The sequence below is a fragment of the Ylistrum balloti genome, unplaced genomic scaffold (assembly GCF_031769215.1).
Source record: "Ylistrum balloti isolate Yb309-2 unplaced genomic scaffold, AGI_CSIRO_Ybal_v1 Utg370204, whole genome shotgun sequence".
NCBI classification, from domain to species: domain Eukaryota; kingdom Metazoa; phylum Mollusca; class Bivalvia; order Pectinida; family Pectinidae; genus Ylistrum; species Ylistrum balloti.
In genome coordinates, this window is record NW_026782177.1 from 1,301,140 (window position 1) to 1,315,736 (window position 14,597).

Genomic DNA, 14,597 nt, shown 5'->3' on the forward strand with positions numbered 1-14,597 from the left:
AAATGAAATCCAAAATGAGGTATATAAGGATACTCATATTCGATATCATTACTTGTCTAATATAATTCATTAAATTGTTTTCATTCCCGTGCAGTGTGCTAAGTCGTCGCTATTTTGATATATTCATAGGATGATGCGATGACGGCGTAACGGGGGAGGGGGTGTTCAGGAGATGCGAAATCGTAGCGGGGAGAGAGGCTTAAGGGTCCTTGTCCCCAGTTCGTCCTTTATCTAATAATTAATTGATTAATGAAGATGCCCAAAAATCGACCCCACCTAGCTCCATTTGCATGGGAACTGTTATGGAACAGAACCAGACACGCGGTTACTCTTTTGTACTGTAAACACTCGGTCCATTCTGTCAGCAGTAGGTCGATAGCATTGTGATCCTCGGAAATTCCGTTGAATTTTCGCTTTGCACAAGATTTTATTTTGTATAATGTGCAGCAAACATGGAAGTACCTAAATTGCGGTATGTATATTTTTCTCCCTCTCACCTATCCTTTACCAACGCGATACAAGTAACTCGTTTGATTTTCTCCGGTTCACCTATCCTTTATCAAACGCGATACGGGTAAGTCGTTTTAATTCTTATTTCAATCGCATGCGCTGATACAAGTTACAAGCGCCAAATCCCACGAATAAGAACAATACAGTTTAGAGAAAGGGTGGTGTCTGCGCTGTCAAGTCCACTGGTAGAAGTATTCCATCGAAACATTCTCTCTGCTATTATCACTAAAAAGGGTAGTATAATCAAAATATGGAAGAGATATATTGTGAACGCTCAGCACCCCCCCCCCCCCCCTTCGCAAAAAACCTCGTTGTTATTAAGTTATTTATTGTAAACCTCTGCTCTGCCGTTTTACGAAAAGGAAATATCATATTACTGAACTTACTAAAACGGGAACAAAATACAAATTAAGTTAAGTGTTTACAATAAAAACACGAGCTAGACAGGGAAATATTTGAAGACGACAGGAACAGGAAAGTTCAATTTAAAGTGTTTTATTTGAACATTATACTTTCGCATATAGAAAATTTTTTAGGCTTCTGTATTTCTTAAAAGCGATCTTACATAACAATGAGAAATTATGAGAAACAGAAAAGGATTTCACCGAATATTGGTAGCGTTTCGTGACATATATTAAATTCTCTGTGTGGATTGTCAATACCCAGACATGACTGGGCTACTGGTTTGGGACATGCAAACAAAGAATCAATGTTTATCTGATAAAATACCAATGTGCGTGCGGAATGATATTGGTGGTCAGGAATGTTAACGTCTTGTCTTCCCCTCCGTCTGACAATGGCCTAGTCCAAGCAGCATCTGTCGCCACACGAGATGCTGCGCGTTATCAGTCAAATGGACCAGTCCGAAGAGGGAATTCCCCTAAGCTTTGTCTCTCTTTGATCAAGCAGTCGCCAGCCAGGACTAGCGGCATTAGCGTGCACTGAAAACGGGATTAAATGTTTGATTACAAAAAGTCTACGATAGGTAAGTTGCAGTACCAAGGATACTTAGCTTGCGTGAAACATATATCGATATTGCATGCATGATTATACCTTCTTCAACACACGTGTTCCTTAGGTCTTAAACCACCGACATATCCAAATTAAATCACACAGTTGTACACACGTGTCAAAACGATATGTTTCATACATGCATACACACGTTACGTCCATTTTTTACACATTGTATTGTAACAGAAAGACATTTATGTGAGTTATATATTTACATACACATGCTAAATCACATGTCACACATGTATATAACACGTGTATAGTCTGTCACACGCAGTAACGTAAATTATGTTTCTCGGTTAAAAATGTACATTGTACACGTGAATATTTTTTTTATTGTCACACACTTTTCTAGCTGAATAAAATTGATCAAAGTAACACTGGAGACCTGTACTCAATAATTTCATCATATATCATTACTATGAAGTAATTTTTAGACATATACGTATATATTTATTCTAAGTCGATGTCAATAGCTAGGAAAAGCAAAATGAAGCTCCAAGATGGTCAGAAAATATTGTTTGTTTGCTGGTATGAGTTTATCATCACATGAACAGCTAAGGTCATTTTGAGGCAGGGTTGCTTCATACTACCTGGTGGCAGCCTCACTGAACAAAAAAACGAGAGGTCCATTGCATGCCATCCAGAGCAAAATAGCTACAGTGCCTTGCCCAAGGAAACATCCACATTAGAATAGACATGTCTGTATCTCAGCTTCCTGAGAACCAAAAACTGTCACATGTAGTAAGCATCCAACCACACATATTGGATGCTCTACCTGACTGAGCTGTCATTGCCCCCAGTCTGGGAATATACTATGTACTTATACAATATGGTATGTACCAATATCTTATATAAGAATGAACTTTATATGTCATTGATCTGTCCATTCAAGTTTGAGAATGACATATATTATCCGTAATTATATTGGTGATCTGCATATTTATTTATATTCATGAAGATATCTGCCATAATGGTTTGTATGTTAAAAAAAAATGCAAATTACAATTGTACAATTGAATGTAGATTGGCCCCAGTCTCTAAGATATTGAAACCATAAATAAGATTGAGCTTCTTGATACTGTATTGGTCTTTTGGATATGTCTGATCTTGAGTTTCAAACGTGGGGGAGATAAACTAGTGTAAAGTTTTATTGAAAACACGGAAATCTACACAAGGGAGGTAATTTACATGACATACATGAAAGATATACAGGTGCATAAATTTTACCCACATGTAAATTTATGATGCATTTCATACCTATCAAAATATATCTAAGACATGCAAAGTTCATTGATCGCGAAAATAACTCCAGCATGTAAAGTTTGTCTATTGAAATCATGAAATTACCCCCCAGTGTGGGTCCGAGGTGTCCAGTAGCTGAGCAATTCTTAACAAAACCTTACAGGCTGTTAGCCAGTCTAAATTTAATGTTGAGGAAAATAATTAAACTCTTTAATTTTGAAAAATTTTACAAAGCATTTTACGTTTGTTGTTATTTTAAAGGGACATTCAGGGATGTGTGTGTTGTTGTTATTGTAAAGGGACATTCAGGGATGTGTGTGTTGTTGTTAAAGGGACATTCAGGTATGTGTGTGTTGTTGTTATTGTAAAGGGACATTCAGGGATGTGTGTGTTGTTGTTAAAGGGACATTCAGGGATGTGTGTGTTGTTGTTAAAGGGACATTCAGGTATGTGTGTGTTGTTGTTATTGTAAAGGGACATTCAGGGATGTGTGTGTTGTTGTTAAAGGGACATTCAGGGATGTGTGTGTTGTTGTTAAAGGGACATTCAGGTATGTGTGTGTTGTTGTTATTGTAAAGGGACATTCAGGGATGTGTGTGTTGTTGTTAAAGGGACATTCAGGGATGTGTGTGTTGTTGTTAAAGGGACATTCAGGTATGTGTGTGTTGTTGTTATTGTAAAGGGACATTCAGGGATGTGTGTGTTGTTGTTAAAGGGACATTCAGGGATGTGTGTGTTGTTGTTAAAGGGACATTCAGGTATGTGTGTGTTGTTGTTATTGTAAAGGGACATTCAGGGATGTGTGTGTTGTTGTTAAAGGGACATTCAGGGATGTGTGTGTTGTTGTTAAAGGGACATTCAGGAATGTGTGTGTTGTTGTTATTGTAAAGGGACATTCAGGGATGTGTGTGTTGTTGTTAAAGGGACATTCAGGGATGTGTGTGTTGTTAAAGGGACATTCAGGGATGTGTGTGTTGTTAAAGGGACATTCAGGGATGTGTGTGTTGTTAAAGGGACATTCAGGGATGTGTGTGTTGTTGTTATTGTAAAGGGACATTCAGGGATGTGTGTGTTGTTAAAGGGACATTCAGGGATGTGTGTGTTGTTAAAGGGACATTCAGGGATGTGTGTGTTGTTAAAGGGACATTCAGGGATGTGTGTGTTGTTAAAGGGACATTCAGGGATGTGTGTGTTGTTAAAGGGACATTCAGGGATATACAATTATAATTATATTACTGTATCATATGGCATTTTTTTTAAAGTTTGTTTTTGCCTAGTACTTTCGTAAGCGACACTGTATTCTAAGTATAGGATAAAGTACTACAGGATATGTTCCTAATTTCTAAGGATCAAATTATGGTAATTTGATCAAAACTTTAGTCAGAAATGTTTAGTTTTAGCTACTATATACAATAATAGTTATCGCAATTAGGAAATCTTTTTAAATGGAGGCAATTTTAGACCTGTCTCTGGGACTTCCAGCAACCATGACAGCAGTGCTTCCCGGTTAAAGTTGTACTGTCATATCGTTGTCATAACATCAGTGTGTGTCTCCGTTTTTGGCAGGAAAAATCTGTATAAATTGGTATTCAAACAAATTAACAATTGTCATACAGATTCTGGAGTGCCATAGTTTCTTGAGTGTAGCTCTACGAAGACTGGGAAACAGTTAATTAAACAGGGTTGTCCGACTTCCCATATGTGTTACCAATGATAATGGTATGGTCCTTGAACCAAAATCAGTACTCCGTTAGGGATCTAATTTCATTCAACCATCTCTTGAAAGTTTCATATAGGTAGATCAAGCGATAGGGTGACCGAGATTAGAGTTACCTCCCATATATGAATCTACCACAAGCATTGCTGTGGTGCTCACTTGATCCGACATTTACTTGATTACTGCAAGTTACAACTTCAATCATTGAAACAAGAATAAATAGTTTTATTCATTTAAAGAACATTTCATCTTCAAACTTCATATAGTTTACAGGAAATGTGGTAAATGGTTTTTTGACTTGGCAAATATTCTAGTACCAGAAGAACAGTTTTGTATATGTTATAACCAAACATTACAGACACTGCAATACAGTAAAGCAGGAGAAAATATGATGTTTAAATCAACCAGTCAATAAATTAAATCAACTTTTAGATTTTTATCAATGTGGCATGACTTCAACTTTTTATTTTCTTTAATTACAAATGAAATTTTGATAGATGCAGTGTGCTGCAACTATACATAGGTATAGTACCTTGTTCCAGTCTGATTCCTCAATTTCTATGATCAAAAAGCTACTTTTTTTAAGCTTTGTCTTTTCCAAATTATCATAGCTATACTACGGCAAATTTTTTCATTAATATTCATTATCATTATTATTTTCACCTGCCTCACGTCTTTGGATAGAGGATGTTTTTCACACAACTCCAAATATTTAACGTCACTAGATTATTTGATTGGTAGTAAAACTTATTTTCATGGTGTTATGTAATGACACTAAATTTCTCTCACATAGTGCAAACTGATGTAAGGGTCACAGAAGAAAGGTTATTAGCAGGAATTATTGAAAGGAATTTAGGTTACTCAGCTTGTATTCATTAACACACAATCAGCAGTTAGACACTGTACATTGATATAAAGGCATAGAACTAGCTGATCTTCATACATAGGTTTCTCTTCAAATCCTTCCTTTTGTGTTTTTCTAAGTAACTTAAGAGTTGTGAAATTTTGCTTTAATAGGGCAGTGTGTCATAAAATTTATTTTATGTTACGTGAGTAAAGATTAATGGGAAAAGTGAGTTTTTCATTTTTTCACATTTGGATAACAATTTCAATGCAAAAATGAACAGTTACTTGCATGTGTATGCCAATGCTAAGAAACATTAATAAATTATTCAGGTATTGTAGTATTATTCTATGTCATAAGACATCTTCAGTTAAAGACATTCTCCAAGTCATTATCGTTCAGCCCCAAAGAAACACTTGAAGACTGTTGATCAAGCTAAAAGAACATTTTCCTTATGGGAACAAGAAAGCAACTGTAATCACATGTACACCTCAAAGTAGCCTGATTATTACATCATAATATTAACAATAACTGTTAAAATTGACTCTGTAATCGTTGTAATGCTTCTCGCTATATAGTGATATGACATGAATGAAGGCCACCCTCCTATTGTTATTGTATAACACAATAGACTGGATTATACTGTGTTTTTAAATGCCTTAGTGAAAAAAGTCTGTTTAAGATATGGTTCTAATATCAATCTTATGATCTTACAATAAATGTTGTAATTTTGCATTTAGTTCGTGAGAAAAGAATTTATGATAAGTAACGAAAACTAAATTTTCATTGAGGTTTGCTTTGGTTTCAGAAAGACTGAAACAATGGGCTGTTCAATGATAGTAATTTTTTAGTGATTTCAGAAAGACTGAAACAATGGGCTGTTCCATGATGGTAAGTTTTTAGTGGTTTCTGAAAGACTGAAACAATGGGCTGTTCCATGATGGTATTTTTTTATTGGTTTCTGAAAGACTGAAACAATGGGCTGTTCCATGATGGTAATTTTTTAGTGATTTTAGAAAGACTGAAAGAATGGGCTGTTCCATGATGGTAATTTTCAGTGGTTTCAGAAAGACTAAAACAATGGGCTGTTCCATGATGGTAAGTTTTTAGTGGTTTTAGAAAGACTGAAACAATGGGCTGTTCCATGATGGTAATTTTTTAGTGGTTTCTGAAAGACTGAAACAATGGGCTGTTCCATGATGGTATTTTTTTATTGGTTTCTGAAAGACTGAAACAATGGGCTGTTCCATGATAGTAATTTTTAGTGGTTTTAGAAAGACTGAAACAATGGGCTGTTCCATGATGGTAATTTTTAGTGGTTTCAGAAAGACTAAAACAACGGGCTGTTCAATGATAGTATCTTTTAGGCCAGTAAACTGACTGGTCTCGTTATTATTGTGTCTAAACTTTGGATAAAAATGAAACTATCTTAATGAAGAAAAATCTATAAATATAAAGATTAATTTTCTGTTTTGTTGGGGTTACCGTGGAATAAGTACAATTGAATTCGAGTAAATTTTACATAACAGGCTCCAATTATTCAATTTATTTGAGTTCCATTGTAGTTTTCCCTGGTTATCCAAACATAATAGAAAGTTAATCCTTATATAACTGTGTATTAGTACTAATGAAGATAATTAAAATCACAACACAGACTTCTTAATGGATCTTAGTAATTATGGTAGTAACATCTAGTGGTGTTACCTGTTTTTATTCTTCTTCTGTCAGGATATTATCTGATACTTTCCATAAAAAAAATAAAATAAAAACCACAAATGGGAAACAAATGTATTCCATGGAGATTTCTGAGAATGAGGAAATGAAAAAGTTTCAGTTTTTGAAATCAGGTGCTGAAGTATCACTTATGAAAATCACTTTATAAAAGAAAATACCAAATATTTGATGAATATTACCACTTTAGTAGGTTCTTTGTGTTTTGTGTAATTAGAATTTGTTGAACAACAAGAAGGTCATAGCAGAAAGATATACCTGAACTGGTTGCCGACATCACATTTTCCCTCAGATATGATGTGTGGAATCCCTACTAACTGATCAGCATATCTTAAGCAAAAGGCACATTTTATATTACTACAAAAAATAAATCTCTAATGAATCAATGACAGCCCCATAAATGTTGTTTTTTGTGTCATGCAAAACAAACATCACACATTTTGTCATAATTGAGAATAAACATGATCAGCAATCTTTTAATGAAAAATGTCATGTTTGATGAATGAGAATTCTGTGATGGATGAGATGGAAATGATAAGGTACTAGGTCACACTGGCACAACCCAATATTGTGGTGATATCACAGGCGATCATTGACTGAAACAAACATGAAATCAAGGCCAAAATCTTAAATAGTGTATGCACTTAAATATACCACAAAGATATTGAACACTTGATTACTGGTTTTACACCAAAGTGGGATTTTAGGCACCAGTAGAATATTGACTTGTCAGGAAGTGTCCATCAATATATTAAAGAATTTGTATCAAAGGCTATTGTCACTCCCTGCAAAATACATAGAGCTAATTCGGAATACATGGCTGGAATTATGTAGGCTCGGGATCATTTGATGCGGTGTTGGTAATTTCTGTTACAAATTCTTGATTCCAAAAGGGCAGAGCAGACTGAACATATTCATTAGCTGAGTACCGACTACGAAATTGATTATGGAAAAGACAAATTTAATGTCACTCTACGGGCAGACTTGAGAGAGAAGAATTATTGAGAAGTTGCTCTATACAAATCACATCTTCTAGGTTGATCTCGACAATGGTGTAATGGTATGGATGTGTATGTGGTCAAATACAGAGAGGAAATATGATACACTGGTACCTGTAATGGTATCCACACTGGTGAGAGTATAGTGTCCATTTATATGACTTCAATAAATACTGTGGACATAGTGGATGGTGTGATTTGATTGAGATGCCTTATCTAGTAATATGTGGTGTGTCCTTGATCCTTCTATGAACTTGATGTGACCTTGATTTATCATTTGACTTTGATTTATGAGGTGACCTTGAATTGTGGTGACCTTGATATATTTATTTGTGATGACCTTGATTTAAGCTGTGCTTTTGATGTATTTATTTTTGGTGACCCTGATGTATGGTATGACCTTGATGTACAGTGTGACCTTGATGTGTAACGTGATCTTCATGAATGATGTAACCTTGTTTACATTGTGACCTTGATGTACAGCATGACATTAATGGATTATGATACCTTGATGTTTGGTATGACCTTAATCTATGATGTGACCTTGATATTTGATTTGACCTTCACATATGACATGTCCTTAATGGTATAACCTTAATGTTTGATGTGACCTTAATGTATGGAGTGACCTTGATTTGTGGTGACCTTAATGCTTAGTATGACCTTGATATCTAATTTGACCTTGATTTACGTTGTGACCTCATGGTGAAGGAATGATGTGTAGTGTTACTGTGGTGTGACTTCAGGGTGTCATATTGACGTATTGTATTTCTGATGTGTGGCATGTGCAGGAGGAATTAATATTCCCTGGAGAGATTGTCACTACTGCCTCTTACACATCTACTTAGTTGATAGCAATTCCACCACTATTAGTCCCCATAATCTATATGTTATTCACTTTGTCTAGGCTGAATGCATTAGAATCTCGACACTTCTATAGAACTTCATCATGTGACCGAAGAACAAATCCCACCACGTACTGGCACCACATATGCTTCCTTGTCCCTTGAGACCAAGGTCAGAAGTCAGACGAGATAATTGGAACAAAATTACAATACATGCAAAAGGAAGAATTACGCATTATTTGGCGTTGTTATCTTTATTATCGGAATCTCTTGAGTGATTTTCTAAAAGACTGACTGTTGTGCAAATTCTCCCAAGCTAACCAAACTCTTTCATGCATTATATAAGGTCGCGTGAAATTGTTTAGGTGTTCATGGATAGTTTTTATTCTGTGCTAGCAAAGAAATTTTACAGAGCACTTCAATCACTGTCGGATGTAGTCAAACTGAATGGTTTTATACACTGTAACACTGTAAGCTAAAATAACACCAAGATGTTCCATTCATGTAAGCTAGCATCATCTTGGCACCAAACTCACTACATCAGATTCCTGACAAAACTTTTAACAGATGGTTCCTTGAATAAGTTCTGGAGCCCTGGTGGTTTTAGCAAGTATAATGGGAGAAAATCATGAGGGAAGTGTAATGAGGATTCAAACGCAACTTATCCAAAGACTGACAAACTTTCTTCTAAAGGGGGTTACCCATTTTGGTTTTTTTCTTTTTCTTGTGTTTTAGGTTTCATCCTACTATTTCAACTCATCAAAATACACTGTACATGTGATTGAGCACTATAATCATTTTATTAGTAGAAAAGTTTTTTTTTAACAAATTCCTCGTTGGTTATAATGGCAGAGCTGGAATTTGTCTTCTATTGGTCATTACAAACTATTTACATAATTTGAGAGCTCAGCCCAGCTTGCCCACACTCTGTCTTCTTTCTCAATATTTTAATCTCAGAGAAATGGTTCTTTATTGATTTCAAAAAAAAAAAAAAAAAATTCAAACCTTGTTTAAATATTCCTCATGACCTTCCATTCCGTGCTTATACACAACATTAGTTGAAAGTCAGACAGAAATTTGACATACCAGGAAGATCTTGAAAAGTTTGACAAACATTCTACAATTTATGGCTATTGTACATATAGAGGGGACTTTCTTCTAGTCACAAATGGTCAATTTAAACTCCAACCTGAAGTGAGACATATTAAAACAGAAAAATTACTTTCAATTTGGCCATTGTTTAGTTGGTGTCAGTCATACTTGTGTTACAATAAAATGTTATTAAAGGGATCTTTTCTTGAGTACTGTTGTTAGAGTGATCGGTGTGAAAGTTAGGGGTCATAGGTTCGGTCCCTAGTTGGGTAGCATTTTACATAGCTCTTTTCTCTGATAAGATGTATGAAGATTGATTTCTTCCAGTACTCATTGCCTTGTCTTGAAATGTAGCACATCACCCTGACACTGATCAACAGTGTTGTACATATATTTAAACTATATTAGACAAATTTCATTATTTCAGCACAATGGAGGCCATAGATATGGTGCAGAAATGGCTTCAAGAATGACAAGGAAAACCACATCTTTTGTAATATTTGCAAAATCAATGGTTTATAGATAGAAATGATCTTGAAATTGTTTCCATTTCTTATCGAACTGATGAACCTTGTCACAAATTTTTCGTTTTAGCTTGCTTGAGACTAGACTATGAGGAACCTGAGGGAGATATAAGCCTTTGGCTAAATCAGGTTGTACATCCTCGATAGATATAGTGTATTATCAGTGTTGTTTTTATTATAGCAAAGATGAAAAAACCTTGTCTCATATATTGCATGACGTATTTATCCTCAAATAAGTTCCTTCCCCTGGTGAAAAAAGTTAAGCATAAAGTTTTGGGAGGCCTTATTTGCAAATACTTTTAGCTTGTTATTTTAAAATTAACCATTCTGCAAAATTGAAAAAACTAGGATCTTTGTAGACATGTGTTTATTGGTGGAAACATATGGTATGAAATGGAAATTGCACATTTTATATGATGAAGCTACTACAATCAATAGACACGTATAACTTTTCCTTGAAATTCTTTTTTTTTTGACTTTAAAGGTTCATATCACAATGGGTATTGATTTGTGTGGAGTAGTAAGTGGTTCATCAATAGTGCTACTAAGTTATTGTACATCTGTACACTTAGCTGTGCACTGAAAACTGTTCAAAGATTAATGAATGACCTGAGAACTGTTCAAAGATTAATGGATGACCTTTTCTAACTACTAAGTTATTGTACATCTCTACACTTAGCTGTGCACTGTTCAAAGATTAATGGATGACCTGAAAACTGTTCAAAGTTTAATGGATGACCTTTTCTAACTACTAAATTATTGTACATCTCTACACTTAGCTGTGCACTGAAAACTGTTCAAAGTTTTAGTTGGCCTTTTGTAGCTACAATTACAAAGACATTGATCCTATCAACTTGAATTAAGTTTGTAGTAAGATACTTCAAATTCAATAATCTGTTGCCATTATTGTTAGTTATTGTTGAGTAAAACAAGAACCATTGAACTCATCAACCTGATTATAATGTTCACTGGATATTCAAGAGACATTATTAATCTGTCCGAGTGTCAGATACAAAAATTTTGTCACATACAGGTTGTAACCATTTGTTGATTTTCTAAAAACGGTTTGTTGACATTTCTCTGCTTTATATTTTTAGTCACGAGTTCCATATGAACTTCAGATTTTATGTGAAAATTCAATATGTTTGCAATTTTTTTCACACCAGCATGTTTAATCAGATTTCTTTACATAGCTTAACAACTTCTGATTCATTTCTCTTTGAATCATGAGAATTTCCCTTCCTCCCTCCCTCCCCCCCCCACCCCATTTGAATTGTCTCCCTTGGTCTACTCTTCACATTCCACACATGGTTTATAACTTCTCAGGACATAGTTGTCGTGGTAATACTGCCACAAACAGGTTACCACAGCAACTTGATCAGGTGTGTAGCAACAAAGAAACAAGCATCAATTAGCCACTGGTGTTACTTCGTCTCAATCTTTCATGTAAGTTTCTGGCTCCAATGTAATGAAAGAGGGTTCACAAGTGCACCAATTGTGTGTTGGTGTGTTGTGAAGAGGGACTTGTTGGTGCATATTTGCAGTCACAGCTTCTTATACGAAACATATGCTGCCTTTGGCTATAAATACATTGCTTGTCTAGTCCGGAATATTTGGAAGGCTTGGTGTGGCGCTTTGACGTCAGTCGAGCTATATCAGCAAACAAATGATCACAGAATCCTACATTAATTACCTATTTGCTTTAAAGCAACACTTATATCCTAGTTTATCAGTATTTTGATTATTATTGACTGAGACACAATCCTGCCTCCATGTGGTAATTATGAGCTTATCCCATAAGTAATGTGGTACTTCATGTCCAAAGACTTGCAATTTGAAAAAAAACATGTTTTGAGGCAAACCACTGTGACAATCAGTGTGACTGGGCCTTGTGACTAATATTGTGACTACATTTAGTGAACAGTAATATGAGTTTGTTCTGTGACAAATGGTATGATTTGATTTGATTGGTAACTAGGGCGACTTGACATTATCGCCAACACTCGATGATCTGGGAGTGGAACTATTAGAATGACTTTTTTTACCTATTCGGGTAACATGGTGATATGGCTGTAACAGTGACATGGTATTGTAATTATAAGAGTGACATGGAAATGTGACTATTAGGATTGTGACTCAGAGTGACTTGGTATTGTGACTAATGTTGTGGCTGTAAGAATAACATGGTAATGTGCCTATCAGAGTGAAATGGTACTGTGACAATTAGATTGACATGATACTTTGACTATTAGAGTGACATGGTAATGTGACTATTAAAGTGATATGATACTGTGACTATTAGAGTGACATGATACTTTGACTATTAGAGTGACATAATACTTTGACTATTAGAGTGACATGGTAATGTGACTATTAAAGTGATATAATATTGTGACTATTAGAGTGACATGATACTTTGACTATTAGAGTGACATAATACTTTGACTATTAGAGTGACATAATACTGTGACAATTAGAGTGACATCGGTACTGTGACTATTAGAGTGACATACTACTTTGACTACTAGAGTGACATGGTACTGTGACTATTAGAGTGACATGATACTGTGACTATTAGAATGACATACTTCTGTGACTACTAGAGTGACATGGTACTGTGACTATTAGAGTGACATGATACTTTGACTATTAGAGTGACATGGTAATGTGACAATTAGAGTGACATGATACTTTGACTTTTAGAGTGACATGGTACTGTGACAATTAGAGTGACATGATACTTTGACTTTTAGAGTGACATGGTAATGTGACAATTAGAGTGACATGATACTTTGACTTTTAGAGTGACATGGTAATGTGACAATTAGAGTGACATGATACTTTGACTTTTAGAGTGACATGGTAATGTGACAAATAGAGTGACATAATACTGTGACTATTAGAGTGATATGGTACTGTGACTATTAGAGTGATATGTACTGTGACAATTAGAGTGACATACTTCTATGAATATTAGAGTGACTTGGTACTGTGACTATTAGAGTTACATAATACTGTGACAATTAGAGTGACATAATAGTGAGCACTTTAAGGTATTGTGTGTGTGGTTATTCAACTCCAATGAACTGCCCATACCATCAACTTTAAAGTGTGGCTGGAACTTCATTACCCACAATACACTTTACCGCAGCACGCAATGAGAACTGCCATCCCGTTGAATGGATTAAAATGATTTTGACCGACAAATTGTCGTTTCAAGCTCTTATGTGGAAATGAAATCATCCTAAAAGTCTTAAATAATTCAAATGAATTTAACAAATATATACTTTAATGGTTTGAAAAACATATAACAAATAACTCGTTGAAAAATTATAGTTTTAACCATTCAGGATATGAGCATGATTGTGCACCGATGTACCTGATTTCCAGTTTAACCTTCGGGAACTTTCGTCACTTTCCGTACGACATTGTCTCTTACACAAAAGTAGCTGAAAGGTACCGATTTGGCGAAAACCCTGTCCTGTCTCCTGACAATATTAATTCTGCAAGATGTGGATATTCTTCCGATAACTGTTTGAAATTAATTATGATCAAGTATATGAATGTTTAGAAATTTTCCAGCAGACACTTATAAGGCACGATGATAAGATAACTATTAGTGGTGAGTTTTTTTGTTTTTTGTTTTTTTTTCAGAAAAATGCATTTTATGTAATATATTGTGACTTTTGAATTTCATTTAAACATTTACATTTATATTGATTTTCTGAATTACAATGTATAACACAATAGTCTCAACAGTGTTTATAACTCCACCCTCTTTTTGCTACCAAGACAAGTCAACATTGCTTAAAAAACTGAAGGCTCGAAGGTATTTTATGATTTGTTAATTAACAGATCGAAAACTTCAATAGCAAAGAGAAAAGAAAACGATGGTAGAGAACATTCTGTTGTTGATAAATGAAAATTTGTTAAACATATAACCACCAATGTTACAAATCCGACTAAAACTATATTGTATTTCACAGCATTTTACTACAAACTCTTTTTTTAAAGCAAAATCGATATATAGTCCTCTCTACAATATCTGTAACTCTGAAAGGGAAACTCTTGTACATTTAT

General features: G+C 34.9%; 1 protein-coding gene across 1 annotated transcript in view; it reads left to right on the top strand.

Moving 5' to 3' along the window:
• The first annotated feature begins 1,439 nt into the window (after positions 1–1,439).
• The window catches only part of LOC132551518 (uncharacterized), a 62,141-nt gene continuing 48,983 nt past the window's right edge, over positions 1,440–14,597 (top strand). Inside the window, exon 1 of the mRNA XM_060215670.1 lies at positions 1,440–1,495. The gene's annotated coding sequence lies outside the window, so the exon portion shown is untranslated. The remainder of the gene's footprint in view (positions 1,496–14,597) is intronic.